Raw genomic sequence first — 17,578 nt, 5'->3', positions numbered from 1 at the left:
TGGAACCAAATTAGAGTGTATTCATCACTCCGAAAGAGGGAATTGCATTTTCATCGAATTTTTGCCTGTTGATTCTTATTGCTATGACCGTCTAGATTAAATGACCATGGTTTTATTTTGAATATATTGAATATTGAATCTGGTTTCTATAAAAGGGACATTTTCAAACGCGCAAAACGAAACTGACATCGAGGGTTGTTACGTTCCACGAAAATTCAAACTAAACTACGTTCTAGATGTAAAATGTTTACTTAACATAGACTCTTCCGAAAAAATAGCTCTTAACGATCCGCGTTACACAAATAAAGAAAACCCGGTTGAAATATCGAATGATAAAGATTTTCAACGTTTATGCGAAAAATATCCAGAGAAGAACATTCATTGGTTAAAATATGATTCAAATTCAAATCTAATTTTGTACAAGTCGCGTGGCAAACTGGATTATTTACGAAAGTACTTGGACGAAGATCGGAGCTTTTCCTATTCTGAAGAAACGTTGATAGAATACCCCAACAAATCACTGATAATTTCCGACACTCCCGGGATGGGAAAGTCCACCGTGCTTTCATCATTGGCCCAAAAAATTATATCGCAATATCCGGATTATTGGGCAATTAAAGTCAACTTAAACGAGTGCACCGAGGCTTTAAAAGCTGCAAAAAGAAGGAATATTTCCATCTCAAATCCGAAAGAGTTTTTGGATTTTATGCTTAACTATATCTTACCTTGCAGCGAAAACACGAAATTGAAAAATACATCTGAAACAAAGTTGTTCGAAAATTCGTTAACCAATAACGGGAGATTGGTGCTTCTTTTCGACGAATTTGACGAAATTAGTCGGACTTATGATAGCCTGGTCATAAAAATGCTAAAAGAGTTGATGAAAACTCGTGTCGAGAAAATTATAATATCAACTGGGCCATCTACCAAGGAACAGTTGGAAAATAGTTTGAGCACTTGGGCCCATACTATGGTACCATTTTCAGAAAAACAACAAATGCAGTTCATTGTTAGATATTTGCAAAAACAATTTAATATTGCGAATATAAAATTCCCGGGAACGCTTGAAGATTTGGAGAAGTACGTCTCAACATCAAATGACAATTTATCCAAGTCTATAAAAGATAACGAAAGACAGTTCATGGGAATCCCATTACAATGCATATTATTAGCGTCATATATGCTCCGTAAGATTTCAATTGAACAACGCGAAACGATTGGCAAAGTATCGTCAGTGGAGTTGTACAATAATTTCATTGAAGCTAAATTGGAAATTTACGATACCGAAGAGGTTTCCTCGACGGACGGTAACGTAGCTGCAAACAATGCGCTAAAAAGTATGAAAACACAAATGCTTAGACAATACGCTCTTCAACTTTTACTGTCCAAAAAAGTATATAAAGAATTGAAGTACCCCGAACTCAAGGACGGAAAAGGGCTAGTTCAGGATTCTCTTTTAAAGGCGGGAGTTTATATTGGAAATCTGACGTTTACACGTCGAACCTTTGCTGAATATTTCGTAGTGGATTACCTTTTGTATCTAGCTAAAAATACGAACGAAAACGATGGCAACTGGATAAGGCTGTCAATTTTGACAGGAGAAATAATGATAAAAGAGGAATTTAAAGTTATTCGAACCTTCCTCGATGGTCTCATTCGGAATAGCAGATATTCCGAGGAAACCGAGAAGATTATACGAAGTTACGTCAAATTCTTAAAATTGTGCTACAATGCCTCGGGAAAAACCGCTCTATACGTACTAGTCCGTGAAGGACAACTTGATACACTCAGCAACTTGATCGACATTTTATCCATAGATAACCCATGTTTGTTAAAGTCTTTAGTTGACTCCAGGGCATTACTTTCCCCTTTGTTCTTGTCTTGCCAGTTAGGTTATAATGAAATCGTCAAAAAGCTATTAGAAGCCGGAATTAATCCACTAAAGTGTGACAGTTGGAGTCCATTGTATGTTGCATGCAAAAATAGTCTTATGCAGAATGGTGCCGAAGTTGAAGCAAGGTCTGATATAGGTAAGTTTCGATTTTTTTTTTCTTTTTTTTTTGTTTCTGCATTTGTTGAAACGATTCCTTCATTTTTTATCGGCATTGAGAACCGATATTAGAGAGCGTAAGAACTCAGACCAAATACCCATGGACAGGCATCCCCGTGTTAAACCGCGGTTTTCAAATTGAAACGCGTAGCACGCGCCCTCATGTGTCGGCGGACCGCAATATATCTCCACAAGTGCCACGTGATCATTTAAAGAGACAAAATTCGTTTTTTGGCCAAGGCTTAATATTATATTCGTCTTATAAAGTAACCGAGAGTTATATTTACTAAAGTATTATTAATTTAACGTTTATAAATCTTTAATGAGATGAACTAAAAGTAAACGAATGATAAAGGTTTACTCACTTCGTCACATTTATAAGATTTTTGGCATCTATTGACGCCTATTAGGCCACTGTTCTCAAGGGAGCAATTATTAATATTTTTCACGTGAGTCTGTTTGTGGAGATGAATTTCCAGTAGCCTCCACCGCGGCGCTTTCGTCAGGCGTTACCCTTTGCTAACCTAGCTCCCTATCCTTATGCCTGTCCATGGGTAGGTGGTCTGAGGTAAGAATATAACCGAAAAACGTGTACGAAAACGTGTATGGCTCAAGTCATATCGTTTTTTAATTTCAATAAGGCTAAATTTCAAGGGAACTTAGGAATTAAGCCTGTGCCTTATTTGAAATAAAAATGGAAAAGCGTGAGCAATTTTTTCTCCCTATTTGAAAGATCTCGCGTGTGTTGAGCGCTAGGCGTTTTCTTCTTTCTCATGAAGTATAATTGATATTATCGGAGCCTCCGAAATGAACTAGGCCCATGCATGTCAAATTTTATGTGGGGAAATATCCAGTTTTTTAAGGAAAATATTTTCACCATATATGTGTACGAGATGGCGCTTATTTTACCGTTGTGACAGGAATTTTCCTTAAATTATCGTTGATATTTTAGGGGTCAGTCATAAAATTTTTATGATAGAGAAAAGTTTCATCCTAAAATTAACGTAAATGTTTTTGAGGCTATTCACTTTTTATTGAATCTTTCGTCTACATTGTATTGATGACAACAAAACAAATTATTTCAATTAAAATAATTCAGCAAGAGTAATAAAAACGTATACTTACAATCCGCGACCTTGGCCCAAATACTTAAGCAGTCGACAGGGTCACGGGGTTGAACTTTGTATATTTTACGGTAATATAAGCGCCCCCAAGCGTAAAACCACGGCGAACTAAATTTGTTAAAAAAATATTCTCGCTTCGCGACACGCATGGGCCTAGTTCATTTCGGAGGCTCCGATATTATAATTAACCGTTTAAAATGCAATGATTTCCCAACTAACTATAAACTTGGGCTATACTTCGGAGCGTGATTATTTATACACGCTTTTTAAACTAGAAACGACTCCAAAACAGCCTGCCTCTTCAAACAACCACGTTAAAATTATAAAACTTTTAATTGATGCCGGTGCTGACGTGAACTATTTGGACTCTGAGGATCAAGAGAGTCCGTTACACATTGTTTCATACCACGGTCAAATTGACGTCATGAAACTCTTACTAGAGCACGGCGCTAATTACGATTTAAAGAATGACATTGGTTTAACGCCAATGCACCGTGCCGCTTTAGGGGGCCACATTCATGCCGTGAAATTGTTAATAGAAAGCGGCGCTCATCACAATTTAAAGAATGACACAGGTGAAACGCCAATGCACATGGCCGCTTATGGGGGCTTCGTTGCTGTCGTGAAATTGTTAATAGAACGCGACGCTAAACACAATTTAAAGAATGACAGAGGTGAAAAGCTAATGCACATTTCCGCTAATCACAATTTAAAGAATAAATATGGTGAAACGCCAATGCACATTGCCGCTAATGAGGGCCGCTTTCATGTCGTGAAATTTTTAATAAAAAGCGGCGCTAATCACAGTTTAAAGAATGACAGAGGTGAAACGCCAATGCACATTGCCGCTTATAGGGGCTTCGTTGATGTCGTGGAATTGTTAATAGAAAGCCGCGCTAATCACAGTTTAAAGAATGACAGAGGTGAAACGCCAATGCACATGGCCGCTGATCAGGGCCACGTTAATGTCGTGAAATTGTTAATAAAACGCGGCGCAAATTACGATTTACAGAATGAGAAGGGTAAAACACCAATGCATCACGCCGCTTATAGGGGCCGCTTTGATGTCGTGAAATTGTTACTAGAGCACGGCGCTGATTACGATTTAAAGAATGACATCGGTGAAACGCCGATGCACCGTGCCGCTTTAGGGGGCTCCGTTGATGTCGTGAAATTGTTTATAAAACTCGGCTATAATCACGGTATAAAGAGTGACAGTGGGGAAACGCCAATACACTTGGCCGCTTATAGGGGCCACGTTGATGTCGTGAAATTGCTACTTGAAAGCGGCGCTGATCCCCAGATAAAAAATAAAAAGAGAAAAACGCCATTAGATATAGCTCGTCAACTTGAACATAATCAAGTAAAGGAATTGCTTAAAAGATATTGATTCTGAGGGGAGATAATTAGGTAAATTTTCTTGGTCCCGGGACGCGAGTGGGCTGTCTTAAGGAGGGCCGGTAATTAGGTCAATTTTCCCGGGTCCACAAACACCCTCGGGGACCCCTAGGCACTAGCTGTTCGTAGACCCTAACCGGCCTTAGCCAGGAGCAGCAATATAAATGTAATGAATGCTTCAAAATAACTTTAGCTGTTTTCAAAATTTCAAATATAAACTTTCTTAAGCTGTGCCTTCAAGCTCTTAGTGAGTCGTTAAAATAAATGTTCAGGAAACATAACAGATAATACCTTAAAATAACGGCTGCATTTTCTAAATATAAAAGGAATTAAATATTAAAATTAAAATAAATTATCTCTTATTACAATATGATAATTAGTACATTTAAATAATCTTAAAAACAATCAAGGACTACCGCGCCATTCCCCAGGTTTAATGGCGTCTGCTAGCCAGAACCCCTTACCCCTATGGGATTGGTTGAATTCTCACAGAACTCAGAGAAGTAAGGGGTAAGAGGTTCGATATAGCAGACGCCACTACAGCAATGGCGGTTGGCGAAGTAGTCCCCGTTTTCAAGACTGCAATCAAATGATAGTTATCATATTGTAATAAGAGATCATTTTTTTGTTTTTTTAATATTTTTCCTTTTATTTTTGGCAAAAGGCCGTTCTTTTAAGGTATAATGTTACGTTACTTGAACTTTTCCTTTAGAGTTTTTACTGTTTTCGATTTTTTGTGTGCGACTTTTATAATGCTAAACTATCCTTTTAAATTAAACTTGTTAACTAATGGTACAATCACAAATATCAATTTAAATTTCTTGATATAAATTCTTTTTTTGAAAAAATAATTAATCTTAATATAGTCAAGGTTAATCGAAATTAAATTATACTTTGATTAAATTCTCGCTTTCAAATATGGTTTACGTGAAACTGTTGTGTGAAAATTTTCTTTTACGGTTTTCTTTAAACAATTAATACACAATCGAAACTCTACAGTACGCGTCTATATCTTGTTCATATTTACTTTTGTATTTTTTTTTCTTAACAAACGAAAATTAATTACACAAAATGTTTCATTAATAAATTTATATCAATTTGAATCGTTTCTGACATTTATTTTCACGTTTTTCTTGCACAATTTACGGGTTTTTTCCCTTACCTGTGGTAACCTTCAAAAAAAAGTATTTGGCATTATTCTTTCACGTAATTCCATCCCCTAATTGAGAAAATTTGCAAATATTAAACAATTCTTGATATACAAATGTTAAACAATTCTTGATTTGCAAATATTAAACAATTCTTGATTTGCAAATATTAAACAATTTTTCATTTGCAAATATTAAACAATTCTTGATTTGCAAATATTAAACAATTCTTGATTTGCAAATATTAAACAATTTTTCATTTGCAAATATTAAACAATTCTTGATTTGCAAATATTAAACAATTTTTGATTTGAAAATATACAACAGTTTTTCATTTGCAAATATTTAACAATTTTTGTTTCACAAATATTAACAATTTTGGTTTTGCAAATATTAAGCAATTCTTGATTTGCAAATATTAAGCAATTCTTGATTTGCAAATATTAAGCAATTCTTGATTTGCAAATATTAAACAATTCTTGATTTTCAAATATTAAACAATTTTCGATTTGCAAATATTAAACAATTTTAGATTTGAAAATACTGAACAATTTTTGATTTGCAAATATTAAACAATTTTTGATTTGCAAATATTAAACAATTTTTGATTAGCAAATATTAAACAATTTTTGATCTGAAAATATTAAACAATTTTTGATCTGAAAATATTAAACAATTTTTGATCTGAAAATATTAAACAATTTTTGATCTTAAAATATTAAACAACTTTTGATTTGAAAATATTAAACAACTTTTGATTTGCAAATATTAAACAATTTTTGATTTGCAAATATTAAACAATTTTTGATGTGCAAATATTAAACAATTTTTGATTTGCAAATATTAAACAATTTTTGATTTGCAAATATTAAACTATTTTTGATGTGCAAATATTAAACTATTCTTGATTTGCAAATATTAAACAATTTTTGATTTGCAAATATTAAACAATTTTTGATTTGCAAATATTAAACAATTTTTGATTTGCAAATATTAAAAAGGTTTTGATTTGGAATTGTTAATTGGTGGTGTCTCTAGGTTGGGAACTAGTATCTATAGAATATTAGTAAGGTGATTTAAACAAATAAGATTATGCCGTTACCCAGTAACCCAGGATTGTTGCTACTTGCAAACCAAATTTCATTTAGAAATTTTAAATGGAGGATTCAGACGTAGAGCCGTGAAATTGTAACAGAAAGACAGCGTTACTATCATATTAATAAAACAAGTTGGGAAAGCCAAAATATTACCTCTCCGAGTGGAGATGACTATCACTACCCCTTAAACAACCTAAATATATGCATCTATCGCTTTTTTTAATTCTTTGCAAGTGCAGGAATTCAATTTTAAAATAGTCAATTGTTCAAGCCTTTTCAATATCTCTCAATTGCTGTGGAAACTCTACTCTCTCGCTATACCTCAACCGTATTCTAAGTCTACCAGTATGATTTGTAACATTTGTCCATATCAAAGCTGAATCATACCTCGCCACACAAAAAGCAAATCTCCCCAAAACATAGAAGACACAACCCAATCACACATAAGCTAGGCTCCCACTTAACCAAAATAATTATTAAACAGTTAAATACTCACAAAGATTGGCAAAATCAATCTCCTTCAGTAATACGTAGCGCTTAAATATATTATTTTCCGAACAAAATTAATCGAGCAAATTTAACGCTTAACTTCTTCTCTTGAAATTCTATCAAAGAGTGATTCAACTGTTTAAAAAAAGGTTTTTTTCGCAAATAGGGCGCTATCATATCAACCGCAATTCCGTCATATTTAAAAAATATACATTGCCAACACTTTTTTAGACACAATAGTGGAAGTTTTAGTCTCATTTAGAACATGTCAAACAATTATCTCATCTACAAATAGCTTACACATGTCTTTTTTACCAATACCTAGCCGTTTGGATTTTTCTAAAGCAATCCTAGCACCAAAATATTTTTTGATACAAAATAAATGTTCTATATTCTTCATTTTTGAAAATATATTTTTAAGCGTTTATAATGATTACTCTCTACACCTACACTAATCTTACACAAACAAGGAGTATAAATCCACTAGTGGAAGCGGTGTTTTTATTGAAAATATATATTTTTAAGCGTTTATCATGAATACGCTCTACAGCTACACTAATCTTACACAAACAAGGAGTAATATAAACCCACTACTGGAAGCGGTATTTTTATTCAAACGTAAAACAATTTTCCTTAAGTTTATCATCTCTAGACATCGGTAAAAATGTCTCTATCACTCCTAGGTAACTGTATGCAAAGGATTTTACGGCATTGTAACTCAAATTCATCTGATTATGTTTTAACAAGGTTAAATCTAACTGGGAGTAAGATGAAAGGAGTAGAAGCTTATCTGTCTTAGGAAGTATGAAATTTTATCTTCTCAGTTCGTTAAATCATAAGTTTATAACGAAAAAACGCGGAAGGGGAAACTGAGCAGACAAAAGCGATTTTTGGGGGTAGAAGGTTAAGAGCGCCATCTGTCGTCCGTGCCAAAGTTGAATTTCCTCTCGAAACGCAATGAGAAAGTGCATAAAATAATGCCATCAGCTATTTAACTGCGTCGATATATTTAACGACGTGACCCATGACATGCCCTTAACACTGGCTTCTATGAATCCTATTTATTCTTGGATGCTAGGAAACTTGGTAGACGTAACAGTCTGTACCAAGTACTCAAGCATCCTTCAATAAACGCCTGGCAACATTGTGGTACGCATGTTACAACTAAAATATAGGATGTGTATTTATCTTTCGACTCACTCAATCGCTTCAACACTTACAGAGAGACGAAGTATTGAAATCCATATTATGTAGTGAAATTAAAGGTTGCGTTTACGCTATATATAAATGTAGTAAAGCTGAATTAAAAAGTAAACACCAAATTTGAAATGTTAATATCAAAAGATGTTCTTGGAATATTGAGATGAAACAGAGCTTTATAGCTACACAACTACTAAAAGAATCGTAATGCCGAAAATTATTTAAAATATTTCCATTTAATATTCTGCAAAAAGGAAATGTTATCGTTTTGTAAGAGATCTTATCATCCTACTCGCTTTATATTAACTTTGATATGCGTGTAGTGTTTCGATTCAGATGTAATCTTCATTACTCGTTCTATATAAACTCTCACTTGTGTCACTTCAAAGAAATAAGTTTATCTAAAATAATTAATTAAATATAAATGATATTAATTATTTTCATCGCCAGTAAATAACTTTAAAAATAGTTAAATCGCTTAAAATAAAGTTGTTCCTATTATCTTTCGAAACTTTGCTAATATTGACGTTCAAAGTGAAGGGTACCCCTCTTGCCCGCTTTCTTCAAATTTCGGGGTATATATACGATTCGTTTCCATTATAATAATAGATAAAAACGCATTCGCGTGAACCGATGGTGGAAGCCCTGCCATTGGGAGGCTAGACGTTTCTCGTAACTCTAGCCGATCGCCGCGTATATCTTGAAACCAATAATAGATAGAAACGCATTCGCGTGAACCGATGGTGGAAGCCCTGCCATTGGGAGGCTAGACGTTTCTCGTAACCCTAGCCGATCGCCGCGTATATCTTGAAACCAAACGATGACGAAGGAAAAGAAGCCAGAATGGACAAAGACCTGAAGATGGTGGTGCATAGAAGCTGGTGTCAATGTGGAATTGACGAAGAACAGAAGATGGTGGTGCATAGAAGCTGGTGTCAATGTGGAATTGACGAAGAACAGAAGATGGTGGTGCATAGAAGCTGGAGTCAAAGTGAAATTGACGAAGAACAGAAGTTGGTGGTGCTTGGAAGCAAGCACGTTCAGACTAGTGTCCATGGGGGATGGACAAAGACTAGCAGATTGTGGTCCTTAGAAGCCAGTTAGTAAAGACTGGTGTTGGTAGATGAATGACCAAATTTCCGTGAACCGCGAACGCGTTCCGGAAATCGGGTATTTGTTTGCTCCGATTTGTAAACTGCGAACGCGGTCACGTGGGGTCTGACAGACAGACAGACACACAGACACACAGACACACAGACACACAGACAGACAGACACACAGACAGACAGACAGACAGACACGGCCGGTGTAATACCTCTCCGTGACATACGTCACTCGGAGAGGTAATTAGTACGTTACGTACAGGTATGGCTTATCTATGTATTGATTATTGCGTTACACAGCGCCATACTTGCATTCATTCTTAGATAAGTTATCTAAATTATTATTTTTAAGATATGGTATAAAATCTTGAGATTAAATGAGCATTCCTCAGAACGAATTCTTTACCTTTCGGATTTTTCGTTGATTCTTAATTACTGCATGTAGGCCTACTATTGATTTTCTAGTATCCGTAAAGCGTTGTAGATGGTGCCCTCCACCACAGACCATAAATAAAGATGACTTTAAAGTAAAAGTGTAAAGATATGAAAACTGAAAGTACACTTCGTTGAAACTTTCTCGCGCCGTGTAATATGACAAGCCCTAACTCTTTTATCCCAGAATAGTGTCGACTCCCTCTGCGTATGATTACCTTACTGACGGTGGCACAGGGAACAAGCCGTGAATGAGCCCATAAAGTACCAAAAATCAACGTTTGCAAACCTTAAAAAGGTTTTTGACCACTATTTATTTCCCTGAGGGTTTTGTCAACTATTTATCTCCCTGAGGTTTTTGTCAACTATTTATCTCCCTGAGGTTTTTGTCAACTATCTATCTCCCTGAGGTTTTTGTCAACTATTTATTTCCCTGAGGGTTTTGTCAACTATTTATTTCCCTAAGTTTCCCTGAGGTTTTTGTCAACTATTTATTTCCCTAAGTTTCCCTGAGGGTTTTGTCAACTATTTATTTCCCTGAGGTTTTTGTCAACTATTTATTTCCCTGAGGTTTTTGTCAACCATTTATTTCCCAGAGGTTTTTGGCAACTATTTACTTCCCTGAGGTTTTTGTCAACTATTTATTTCCCTAAGTTTCCCTGAGGTTTTTGTCAACTATTTATTTCCCTAAGTTTCCCTGAGGTTTTTGTCAACTATTTATTTCCCTAAGTTTCCCTGAGGGTTTTGTCAACTATTTATTTCCCTGAGGTTTTTGTCAACTATTTATTTCCCTGAGGTTTTGTCAACCATTTATTTCCCAGAGGTTTTTGGCAACTATTTACTTCCCTGAGGTTTTTGTCAACTATTTATTTCCCTAAGTTTCCCTGAGGGTTTTGTCAACTATTTATTTCCCTGAGGTTTTTGTCAACTATTTATTTCCCTGAGGGTTTTGTCAACTATTTATTTCCCTGAGGTTTTTGTCAACTATTTATTTCCCTGAGGTTTTTGTCAACCATTTATTTCCCTGAGGTTTTTGTCAACCATTTATTTCCCTGAGGTTTTTGTCAACTATTTATTTCCCTGAGGTTTTTGACAACGAATTATTTCCCTGAGGTGTTTGTCAACTATTTATTTCCCCGGGGTTTTTGTCAACTATTTATTTCCCTGAGGTTTTTGTCAACTATTTATTTCCCTGATTTTTCCTGGTTTGTATGAACCCTGTTGGGGTACCGAAATGTGATTTTACAGAGTAGTCAGTCCTGAGCAATCGAGAACCCAGGGATTTTGGGTCAATGCCATATTACCGAAAACAATCTAGTGTTACTGGAGAGTTGCAGTCAAAACCTCGAAAGGATGTTTTCTCTTAACTTCATCTTCTAAGAAATGAACACAATTAAATCCATAAGTACTTGTGCAGGTTAGTAAATGAAAGAGACATATCATCTCCGATACCTTCATTTTTCACCTGCCTTCCAGCGAACGTTTGGGACGATCCCTGTAAAGGTGTTCACCAGTTTTTTTTTTTCCTCTTTTCATAACGATATACAGGGTGTTTCTGAAAAGTCCATCACAAATTAAGGGGCGTGTTTATGGGACCAAACTGAGCGGAAAGTACCAAAGAACATGGGGTGTACAACATTTTGTTACGGAGATATGGCCTTCCAAACATTCGCCCCTAAAACAAGGAAATATCCAAAAATGAGGAGTAACACTTAAGACCGACTAACCAGCTTGTTTAAAATTACTAGACAATTTCAATAGCCTTTAATCGAACAATTGATTTCTACCTTTACTAATCAGAAGCGTATAAATGAGTAGAAGTATGCCTACGGTGGTAATGTAAAATTAATCCCAAGTGACATGATGTTTCAAGATCTTCCCAGCACCAAGTAAAATGGTTCTGATTGAAGGGACTTTTATTAGCACAGCGTAAACAACGTTATTTTCAGGAATTAGTCCAAATGTCCACGGGCGGCATTACAAAAACGAGGCAGTCTTTCGAATGATACTTGGACATGTTGGAAGATCCCTGGCTTGTTCCTGTTTCTTCGTGCATTAATCATGGCGTTTTATCTATGACACATGAAACACTTACTGAACGAAACAAATTAAAGTTTGTTCTTGTTTTTGGGACCACCTTTGTGGGCCATTAACGCCGAAACGTGGCTCTGCATTGTAATTGTTCTCTGGGCGAGTTTACTCTGTTGGAAACAAACAACACGCCCCTTAATTGGAGATGGGTTTTTCAAATACATTCGAGATGTCCTTTTAGGTTTTCTCAAGGTCATACCTAACGTACAAGAGTGTTGTCCGTGATGATGAAGATTTGCGTAGCTTTTTACGGTTTGAGATAACAGGAACAAGCCAGGGATCTTCCAACATGTCCAAGTATCATTCGAAAGACTGCCTCGTTTTTGTAATGCCGCCCGTGGACATTTGGACTAATTCCTGAAAATAACGTTGTTTACGCTGTGCTAATAAAAGTCCCTTCAATCAGAACCATTTTACTTGGTGCTGGGAAGATCTTGAAACATCATGTCACTTGGGATTAATTTTACATTACCACCGTAGGCATACTTCTACTCATTTATACGCTTCTGATTAGTAAAGGTAGAAATCAATTGTTCGATTACAGGCTATTGAAATTGTCTAGTAATTTTAAACAAGCTGGTTAGTCGGTCTTTAGTGTTACTCCTCATTTTTGGATATTTCCTTGTTTTAGGGGCGAATGTTTGGAAGGCCATATCTCCGTAACAAAATGTTGTACACCCCATGTTCTTTGGTACTTTCCGCTCAGTTTGGTCCCATAAACACGCCCCTTAATTTGTGATGGACTTTTCAGAAACACCCTGTATACGCGGTCTTGGGATTAGGAAAACATCAGAGCCGGTTTACTGCTAGAAATGCAATATCGATTTTCAAGCTCCTTTACTATGACAGTATCCACTCGCTGCACGCTGCTCATCCTCCAACACTCTTATTTCACAGTCACCATTTCCCTGGATGGTTTGGGTACTCTTCCGCAGCGCTGATACTGTCGCTCTAAGTAAACTCTTCAAGCAACGTGTGTGGCTCGGTTAATACACGTAAAAATTGCCCCTCATTCCTCGCCTTTACAAGGCTTTAAAAAAGAATGAATTCATGAACGACTTACTTTTTAAGTTATTCAATTTAGCATAAAAATCTTCTGAAAGAAACAGTGCCTTATGTTATTAGCGCTTTTTATTAAACAGATTGGCAATCCTTATAGCTCAAAATATTTTCAATAAATTATAGCATAAGTTCATAAGATACGTTCCATAAGTTCATAAGATATGTTTCATAAGTTCATAAGATATATTCCATAAGTCTGTCACTGGTTACTGAGATCTAGTCATGAAAAGATGACGTAGGTGAAACGTCATGGATTCTCGTAAAGCAACGCCTGGTGAGGCGCTGTCAAAGGCTTAGTACAGACCAAATAGAAAGATGGACAGCAAAACCGCCTGTAGTCAATTTTCGCGTCGTTCTAGAACTAGCTCTCAGTGATCGAGTCTGTAGCACTACGAAGTATAGGTATTGTCATACTTATGGAACATAAATTTATGGTTTTATTTAGATACATTTTCTTCAAGTTCTACTTTTAACCTTAGTCAAATTAATTATTTCTGTGGAATTTATACTTTTCCGAGAGGGGTTCTGTTTTTGACACGCGTGCGTGTCTGTTTGTTTTACATCCCAGGAGATCGCGTTTGCAGTTTGCAAATCGGAGATCGAAGCAAATGTGTTCCCAATTTCCGGACCGCATACAGAGTTCACGGAAACTTGGACAATTGTACTTCAATAGTATAATAATCATTAACTACCTCTTCTTCCTTCGTTGGTTAATTAGTATCCACCACTTCTTCCAACCACTAGAAGTTCCACGTATACACCAAACTGTACTTATTGGCTTCTAACAGCACCACCATGTAGTGGTCATAGGTATTACAGAAGGATAACCACTACAGATTATGTGGAAGAATTGGTGGATACTAGCGAATGAAGGAACAAGATCTAGTTAATGATTATTACATCTAACAACCCCACAATGTCTATAGTCTTCCGTCTATAGCACATAGGCACTAATCTGTACTTATTGGCTTCTAACAACTCCACGTACCATAGACTCGTCATCTGTCTATCACACATAGACACCAATCTGTTAATCGAAAATTGGAGAGAAAAAGCTGAACCAATTTGTATCAAATGAGACCGTTGATCAAGGCGCGAAAACTGAAATTTATCAGCTTTCACAGAAAGTTTTGCTGATTTTCACGATAAAACGGTGATTTGCAGCGGTAGATGTTCTCGCGCAAGTTGAGCTCTCGAAAAACCACACGTAACTGCGGTCGGCAAATGATGAGATGCATTTTTATTGTAGCCAGAAAATGTTCATATGCTTGTGCAATAGTTTGGGTCGGTTATCTGACTGTTCAGATTAAGTTAAGACGATCTTTCTTGGGTTGAATGGTTCTAATTGAAATTTGAGAATATTAGACAAATCTTTTTAGACTTCCAAGAAAATTTCATGATAATAACATTTTAGCAGCTATTGACCAAGAGAGACGATAGTGTGACCATAAAAAATACTTCACCATAAGTTTATCAGTGATATGTTCCTTAAGAATGACGTAATGCTAGATACAGCTCGAGCTAGTTCGAGAACGACGGAAGTGAGAATTGACTACACTCGGTGGTTAATTTTGCAGGACTTCCATCTAGGTCCTATTTAGTCTGCATTACTAAGCCTTTGACAGCATTGCCGCACCAGGCATCGCTTTACCCTGAATCTATGACCTACGTCACTTCATGACAAGCTCCAGTTTCTAACCAGTGACAAACTTATGAAACATATCTTGTGAACTTGTTCCACCTAATTTCGTGAGAAATAATTGCCTTAAGAACACAAGATCGGAAACGTAAATTATTATGTTTTGTAAAGTTGGTGTTTCACTAATAAAAATAGACGATCTGCGATCCAATAAGAACAGTGTCTAGTGCTTTCGTGCTGTTTCTAGTGATGCCACTTGTCTCAGAGAAATACGCATACGTTTAGAGGTGAACCACTGTATCTTCATTTCATTTTACGAGTTTTGTTATGTATACAGACGGAGTAGATGCGAAGAAAGTTCTATATTAAGTAATCAATATTAAATAACGCATCCAATAAGTAAAATATACAACATTTTCTTTGAGGGGGAACTCTTTTCGTCAAAAAATCATAACCTCAATAAAAATGTTATTTCGTGGCTCGAGTGTAACAGTATAAAAAAATCAATAAGAAACTTGGGCGTGACGATATGAAAATCAATAACAAACTCGCGCCTACTATTTTATTAAAAAGAAGTCTGCCATTACTATCGTTTATTCTCAATGATAAGTAAGATTTTAAATAAATCAAAAATGTTAGAAAAGTAAGACAAAGTATGATTTTAAATAAATCAAAAAGTTGGAAAAGTAAGGTAAGTATGATTTTAAATAAATCAAAAAGTTGGAAAAGTTAGGTGAGTAAGATTTTAAATAAATCAAAAAGTTGGAAAAGTAAGATAAGTAAGATTTTAAATAAATCAAAAAGTTAGAAAAGTAAGATGAGTAAGATTTTAGATAAATCAAAAAGTAAGAAAAGTAAAATAAGTATGATTTTAAATAAATCAAAGTTGGAAAAGTAAGGTAAGTAAGATTTTAAATAAACAAAAATTAAGGTAAGTGAGATTAAATCAAAAAGTAAGATAAGTAAGATTAAATCAAAAAGTAAGATAAGTAAGATTAAATCAAAAAGTAACATAAGTAAGATTAAATCAAAAAGTAAGATAAGTAAGATTAAATCAAAAAGTAAGATAAGTAAGATTAAATCCAAAAAGTAAGATAAGTAAGATTAAATCCAAAAAGTAAGATAAGTAAGATTAAATCAAAAAGTAAGATAAGTAAGATTAAATCCAAAAAGTAAGATAAGTAAGATTAAATCAAAAAGTAAGATAAGTAAGATTAAATCAAAAAGTAAGATAATTAAGATTAAATCCAAAAAGTAAGATAAGTAAGATTAAATCAAAAAGTAAGATAAGTAAGATTAAATCAAAAAGTAAGATAAGTAAGATTAAATCCAAAAAAGATAAGTAAGATTAAATCAAAAAGTAAGATTTTAAATGAAGTAAGATAAGTAAGATTTTAAATAAATCAAAAAGTAAGATATTAAATAAAGTAAGATAAGAAAGATTTTAATGGAAAAGTTCAGGTAACATAATATTATACCTTAAAAGAACGGCCTTTATAAAAAAATAAATTATCTCTTATTACAAAATACTTAACATTTTATGAGTCTTAAAAACGAGGACTACTGTGCCGCAATTGCTTTAGGTAAGGGTAAGGTGTTGGACAGCGGAACGAAGAATGGTGGGTTGGAATCCCTAATGACATGTAAATGATATTAAAATTTAACTCGACTTAATTCTAAGTAATGCGTTTACTTTCATTCACTTCAAGGGAAATAATAGGTTGATGTAATAATAACTACGAGCTATTAGCATAAATAATTATGAAATTCGCAAACATTAAAGAAGTTCCGATTTGGAATTTTTAATGCATATCAGTTTGACAATATTTTTATTTCATTCGTGTTAATTTAGGTTAGGTTGGCTTACGTTAAATTCTTATCGCCTGTTGACGTTGTCTTTTGATATTGATTTAAATCGTAGTTTGGGGTATTTTGTCGAAAACACATTTTGGGGGAATTTATTCTGTGGCTTGGGGTATTTTGTTCTCAACGTCCCTTGCCACATATTGACCGGGGGAATTTGTCCCTTATCTAAGGGGATTATGTCCTTTTGGCTCTGGGGTGATTATGACCAGGGGGATCATGCCCTACATCCGAAAAACGTTAGCTGAAAAATTCTTCGAAATTGACTTATGTACAGTTCAACCCCTATAACTCTAGAAACGAAAAGTGACTAAAAAGAACGCGCTCAAAATGTTATTCTAACAATTGAACAATATTTCGCATTCGAATAACATTAAAGTCCGTGTATTTGACGCTTTATATAAGTAATGTTTGAACAATAAAATTGTTCCCGTCTATGGACTCAACACCAAATTTTTCATTGTGACAAAAAATATGTGTAATTTTAATTGAATTAATCTTGTGGAATTTAATCAATACATTTGTAAAATAAAGCTGTAAGGTTTTTTCTTCCAAATATTGGGCATTCAATATTATGATGTATTTTGATTTGCTACACAATTAGTGAAAAGTCTTGGAGATAATCTATAAGATGATGAATTTCATAAATGTCCTTCATTTAATTAGTGCAAAACAGTGAGCGTGTAGAGGCGGCATAAGGTTTTTTTTCTACATATTTTGCATTCAACATCATGATGGATTTTCATTTGCTACACAATTAGCGAAAGGTCTTGGAGATTATCTATAAGATGATGAATTTCGTAGATGTCCCCCGTTTAATTTGTGCAAAACATTGAGCGTGTAAACACCGCATAAGGTATTTTTCTCTTCTAAATATTAAAT

At 34.9% G+C, this 17,578-nt stretch overlaps 1 protein-coding gene and 1 long non-coding RNA gene across 2 annotated transcripts in view; one reads left to right on the top strand and one right to left on the bottom strand.

The window, feature by feature from the left end:
• Nucleotides 1-11,715, top strand: part of LOC149647208 (uncharacterized) — a 172,120-nt gene extending 160,405 nt beyond the window's left edge. Inside the window, exon 5 of the transcript XR_016371889.1 lies at nucleotides 11,590-11,715. The gene's annotated coding sequence lies outside the window, so the exon portion shown is untranslated. The remainder of the gene's footprint in view (nucleotides 1-11,589) is intronic.
• Nucleotides 1,027-1,718, bottom strand: LOC149647209 (uncharacterized). The gene is made up of 3 exons (XR_016371803.1): nucleotides 1,639-1,718; nucleotides 1,415-1,544; nucleotides 1,027-1,316 (listed from the first exon to the last, which is right to left on the bottom strand). It is a non-coding gene; the product is annotated as an uncharacterized LOC149647209 (long non-coding RNA).
• Nucleotides 11,716-17,578: the final 5,863 nt, after the last annotated feature.

This window comes from Phalangium opilio, unplaced genomic scaffold (assembly GCF_054372755.1).
Source record: "Phalangium opilio isolate 3A_F unplaced genomic scaffold, DU_Popi_V2 ptg000089l_1, whole genome shotgun sequence".
Lineage (NCBI taxonomy): Eukaryota > Metazoa > Arthropoda > Arachnida > Opiliones > Phalangiidae > Phalangium > Phalangium opilio.
Note: the sequence above shows the minus strand (reverse complement) of the source record. Positions and strands in the feature narration are given on the sequence as shown.